We start from the raw sequence: 6,512 nt of genomic DNA, 5'->3' as shown, positions 1-6,512 counted from the left end.
ACTATATGATTAGTAAAGGTTATGTTTTAAGGCAGTAATTCTGTGAAAAATTGATGTAATTGTAACTACTTAATTAGTCACTCTTTGATCCTCATCACCCTTGCCTGTTCATTTACCACCTCAAGATCTGGTCTATCCCTCATGATTGCCACTGCCTGCTCCTCCCTCTCTGCCAGGTCCAATCTATTCCACGTTGCCATTGCTTCCTCCTACAGCTCTGGTCTGTCTCATGTTATGTCCACACACTCTTCCTTATCCACCAGGTATGGTTTGTCCCATGTCACCGCCTCCTCCTTCTCTTCCAGTTTTGTCCCTCGCCGCTGCAGCGTCCGAGGAGCGGGCTCACAGCTGAGGCTTTCTATGAATCGATCCCCCGCTCGGAATCTCTGCAGACTCCGGAGTCTTTCTCCTGTTAGGGGCATATTAGAAGCGGGAGCAACAAATCCCGAAGAAATAGAGTCCAAGTTTAGAGGCTCCCTTAATCTTCTCTCCGGTGGAGGTGAAACGGGCAAAGATAGTGGCACCAACCCCACCAGTTCAGGTTCGTTACTCCAATAGAAATGGGGTCTTGACGGGGGGTAACCTGCAGGAATGCCCTGGATCACCTTGGTAGACATTTCGCTCGCCGGGGTGCTCTCACTGGTCTGGTGAGACAAGTCTAGAGGTTCACTCACCGAACTTGGTGACTCCTCCTCTGGGTAGTCCTCAGCTTGCAGCTGTGGCATTGACTGTTGCTCTTGCTCCGCGGTGGGGTTGACACCCCCTACCTTTCCCTCAGCCATGGCGGGAACTGAGTGGTGGGAAAGTTTTGTGGGTTCTGTGAAGGCAAGGAAAGAAGAAACTTGGGCACCATCTTGGGCCTCAATTTTGTCTTCCCCCTCTTCTTGAATAAAGTTTATCGCAGGCAATTTCACTCCATCCAACAACACTACATGTTTCTTTTCAGGGTATAACGCATCCTGGACACATAACAATGAAGATTAAAGTCCTTTTTACTCTGCATTTTGTTGACTCTATAACTTGGCTGGAACTGGACACGACTAGACAGTTTTTGTAAACTCAGGCACGGGCACACTTCTTCTCCGTGTCTGGAAAAGGTGGAGGCACTTTCTCTCCGTGTTTTCGCAGAAAGGCACGGAGGTATAATCCTGTTTGTAATTCCAAAGCTCTGCCCTGCAGCATCCGAGGAGCGGGCCCACAGCTGAGGAGATGGCGTGGTAGATAAAGGTGTCTGTCACGGTAGCTCTACCATCTCCTCCTCTGAGGGTAGCTTGGGACCTATCCAAGTTACTGCTGGGGGGGTCACAGGGAAAGGGTAAGTAGCGGCTACCTTAAAGTACATTTTCACTCGTGACATCACCGTTCCATCCTCTGTGGTAAATCCTGAGGTTGTAATAACAGTCCACACACAAGGATAATTTTCTGAGCAAACTGGGAAAGGTCTGTAATACCCGTTTACTTAATTCCAATAAAGTTCCAACAAATAACAGCAAAAACACTTTACATTCTGAGAAGGTGATGTGACAGGGAGTACTTCTTGGGGTAATCCAGACAATCCACAGTCCCAGTTATCTGTGAGATCCTGCTCCCGGCAAACTCTCTTTTCCTTTCTTACTCTCTGCGGGTCATCACTCACTCTTCTGGTGTCCTTCTCTTTCTCTCTCACTCTCAGTGCGGATAGTGGCACTGGCACATCCTAGGTAGTGTAGGCCCAGGGCAGACTTCAAACCATCACTCGGCCTCTTCCATACTGGACCACACAAACCAGACAGTGTCTGTGTGGCTCACCCACTTGCTAACTGAAGAAGCCTTCTCTCTTGCAAGACTGACTTACTTACTTCCTCGCAAACATATATAGAAAACACAGTCGCATGACATACAACAAGATACATTTCCCAGACAAAACCCAGACGTTAACTCAGTGTTGTGGAGGTGCAATACACATCAAATGCATACAACATAGAAGACACTGACAATACCATTGCATGAGACACACATTTAACATTATGGAGGGGCCTCATTAACTCTGGGCCACTTCACCTACTTCTCTTCAAAGTCTGGTCTGTCCCATGTCATCGCCTTCTGCTCCTCCAGCTCCTTTTTGTCTCATATTGCTATTTTCTCCCACTCGCTAGATCCAGTCTATCCCATTTTGCTGCCGCCTCCTATTCCAGGTCTGCTCTAGTCCTCATCACCACCACCTGCTCCTCCTCTGCCACTAGGTCTGGTCTGTCCCTTGTTGCTGAAGCCACCTGTTCCTCCTCTTGCTTTGTTGTGTCCCACTCCTCCTATTTTTTCAGCTCTTATCCAACATTGCCACCTTCCCCTACTCAGCTGGGTTCAATCTACACTATCGCCACCACCTCCTCCTTCACCTCCAGATCTAGTTTGTCCCACGTTGCTGCCGTCTTCTCCTCCAAGTCTGGTTAGTTCCATGTCACCGCCTCCTTCTCCTCTAAGTCTAGTCTGTCTCACATTGCTGCCTGCTCCTTCTGCAAGTCTGGTCTGTCCCATGTTACAGTACTGGTGCATCTTTTCTCCACTGGAAGTATGGGTGGAGATGTGGGTTGGCCGGCCACAGTAACAGAGAACACCTACATAACGCCCACTAGTAGCGCTGTGTAGCGTTAGGGTTAGGTTGAGGATTACTGCAGACTAAGGCGCTTGCAGACGGCCGGGTCGGATCACCTGCGAGAATTCCAGTGCAGCTCTCACCTTCTCCCGCGGCTCCGGCTCTGTGATGTGCCGGCTGCTGCCCAGCCGGCGCATGCGTAGAGTGGAGCTGGAGCGCGGGGAGCGACATTTCTGTGGGGGCCTCTGCGAGACCCGCACAGAAATAGACCATGCAGCAAATTGCGACCGTCGGCATAGGATTGTGTTTCCTATGGCAGCATCTACCTGCGGAAATTCTGCGGGAAATCCCATTAGCAGGACCGGCCGAGCGGTATTTAGGATGTGGACGCCGGCTTACACCTGCCGGGGAACATGCAGACAAAGATCGGCCCTGGCTAAGTTGATGGCGACAGAAGACAGTGGCTTACACGCTGACACAGAAAGCAGGGACAGCTGCAGTGGCGCAGCCGCACACAAGCAGATATGGCGACGCTGATGTAAGGTTGCCGGGGAGACTGACAGCGGGAACCGGATAGCAGCAGAGCAGGGAGGGGAGAAGGCAGAGCGCTGGGGAGAGTGACAGGTTACGAGAGGGGAGCCTGACAGCGCCAGAAATATTGCAGCGCTGATGGGAGGCCAGGTGGAAGAGCGGGGAAGCAAATCGTCCAAGCGACAGGGACAGTGACAGGAGCGGGGAGGTGAGAGGACAGGCGAGGAAAATGACCTTGGAGTCGGGAGCAAACATAGATGGAACACACTCACATCCTTGTGTCAGGGGACAAATATGAGGTAGCCAATCGGCAGCTGTGGTCGTTCAAACTAGCCAATCGGCAGCTGTGGGCGTTCCATATTACTCCACCAGGACAAACCCTTGTATCCACCCATAGTTCCGGTGGAGAGAAGGTGCACCAGTACCCCATGTTACCACCTTATCCTTTTCCAGGTCTAATCTGTCCCACCTCAACACCGATGCCTGCTCCTCCTCTAAGTTTCTCATCCTCGCTCCTTCTTTTCTAGCTCCTTTCTCGCATTGCCGCCTCTCACCTTGTGCAGTTGTCTGTCTTATGTTGCAGTCAGCTGCAGCTCCTCTTCCTCCTCCAGGTCTAGTCTGGTCCATGTCGCCAACACCTTCTCTTTGACCCCTGCTGCTCCTCAAGGTTTGGTCCGTCCTTTCTTACTGCTGCCTGTTCGTAGGTCTGGTCTATCCCTTGTCTTCATCACTGCCTTTTCCTTCTCTGCCAGGTCCAAGCTATGACGTATTACTACCGCTTTCTCCTCCAGTGGCCTGTAGTTGAATGGCCTGCTCTACGCTGTTTCCGTAACTCTCATAAAAATCAATGGGAGGTATGCAAACAGTGTAGCACAGCACATTGTTTCCATAACTCGGTAGCTGTAGAAGCAGTGTAGCTCACTGTTTGTGTAACATCCTTTGACTTCTGTGTGAGTTATAGTAGTAGAGTAGCTCAGACGTTTTTTAACGGCTTCTGCCTTCTCCTTTACAGGCTACATAGCGCTTAATGAGTGCTCTATAGTGCAGATAGAAAGCAGAAAGTGTTACTTCCGATATTCGACCCGGAGATCATGTGACCATCGTGTCCCCCTGCCACAACAGTGCTGCAGAGTCCTAGCAGACCCAGACAAGCTCTGTTAGTGATTACTGTCACTACAGGGGATGTTTTCCGCTGTAACTGGGGCTCCTATGGATGTTGCAACTACAGTGGGAAAGTATGATATAAAAAAGACAATGTGAATGTCGTACAGAGGTCTAATATGTTACAAAACTAAGTTTAAAAAATGACATAATAAAATAAAATATGCACATTAAAAAGAATATGACCCACCTTCATCGCCAACCAAAACCGTTGCACCATCCACCCCGTAATCCGAGACTAAACAAATGATATATTAAAACGTCCAAAACAAAATGAGGAAACTATTCCTGTACTTTATTTTAGTGGAAATATACTAATTTTAAAAATAAATACATTTGTAAATATTTTTTTGTAGCTTTTTACCCCCAATAAAACTAAAAAACGAGGAAAGAAAGTCAGTGAGAAAGATCTAAAAAATAGTCCTGTACATCATGAAAAAAAAACACAACAAAAATAATTTTGGTACCTGAAGAAGAAAATATAGGGCTGTAAAACTACCACATGGGTAAAATCCATAAATAGTGTCTGGTCCTTTAGGACAAAAACACCCTGGTCCTACGTGGGACTGCATGATGAACAAAGTGGTATCTTTATTTTTTTCCCTCACAGGTTTCCATCAGGAGTGATAGCCTTGTAGCCTCTTCCTGCGCAGTATGCAAATTAATGGTGGACCGACTGATGGTCACTTGACCTCTTGCTGCAGTCCAGCCCATGTTGACCATTCTTTTTTTCATTAGCCTCCCTAGTCCCACCTGCCACCCCCTCAGGAGGCAGAGCTTAGAATATGCAAAATACACACGTGCATTATGCGGAGGATAGTATTCAGTGAGTTCGTTCTTAGCGTTTTCTTTTCTTTGATGTGAAGAAAAAAACGTGACATGCTCTATTTTTGGTCCCCATAGGAGTCCATGGAGGTGGACAAATGCGCACATATCTACTTGCAAAACACTGCGCATACCTGCGAACACCGACACCTAATTTGGCCTAAATCAGGGCAGGATAATCACATGTCAACAAGTGGTGCCTGCGCAAAATGTGCCCGGTATTTGGCAGGCACACGCGCAAAAAGACACTCCTTCACTGCGCAAATACATTGCCCAATGTCCACAGGCAAAATAGAATTAGCAAATCCACACGGGTGTCCCGCATTCCTTGATCCGCGTCCATAGGGAATCATTGGATACCCGCAGGTAATTAAATCCCTGCGAATGTCATTTTTCCCTGCCGCGCGGATCGCACATGCGGGAAACCACACGCATGCTCCATTTTGTGAGGGTCTCCTGCGGCTTCCATTGACGCCTATGGAAGCTGTTCGATCCGGTGGCACATCTGCAGCTGTTATTGTGCTGTACCGCGGGAGAGCGGGAGTTCAAAAAGTAAATAATGTGCACGGCGCATGCGAGCACATCCATGGGGCCGAAGAAAGAAGATCTGGCCGCGACGGACAGGAGATCCGTAGCGTCCGGACAGGTAAGTATAATCGATTTTGAGGCCTCATGTGTGCGGGGCAGGAGGGACTCACCCGCTGCGGGATTCTGCATGGGAAATCCGTGCGGGCCCGAATTTCCCCGTAGACATGTGGCCTTACGCTTACAGTTGTCTGAAGCCGCCCTAAGGGTTTCTGAGGACGAGCGTATGTGTAGATACACTCGTAATAGCGTGACGTAATTGCGCTGCGGAGTGCTATCGCACTTTTTTGTGCTGCCAGGACTGTTCACATTGCCATGGGACACATCTGCACCGTGATTGAACATTAATCCCTGGTGTTATCAATTTCCACGCGCGATTTCCTGCGGATCAGGTGCGCAAATTGACTCCTATGGTGTTTTAGGTGCACAAACGCGCACAAAAATACAGCATGTCGCGTATATTTTCTTGCACATGAAAATTGAGCACAAAAACACAGAATGTGAGAGAGCCCATCAAAGCTTGAAAGTTTAAAAAACATTTTGGCCTGGTTCATGCGCAAATAAGCTCCCTGACACCCCTGCCAAAAGGGCTCATTCACACAAGCGTATGCATATTTCAGTTGTGTAAACACGCAGTGTATTTTTACGTGAATGAAATACACATATTCCCTGTGGATTGCGCTTTTTCAATTTCCAATTGACTTTAGCGCCGGCTCACACGAGCGTATATGTAAAACGCTGTGCGTTTTGCCGCTGTGTGAGCCGGCGATGTGCAGGCATGTCGCTGTGTATCGCAGTGATTTTGCACTGTGCATGACCACGTATCTCACGCACGCAG

This window comes from Eleutherodactylus coqui, chromosome 11 (assembly GCF_035609145.1).
Source record: "Eleutherodactylus coqui strain aEleCoq1 chromosome 11, aEleCoq1.hap1, whole genome shotgun sequence".
NCBI lineage: Eukaryota > Metazoa > Chordata > Amphibia > Anura > Eleutherodactylidae > Eleutherodactylus > Eleutherodactylus coqui.
This window is presented reverse-complemented; position numbering follows the sequence as displayed.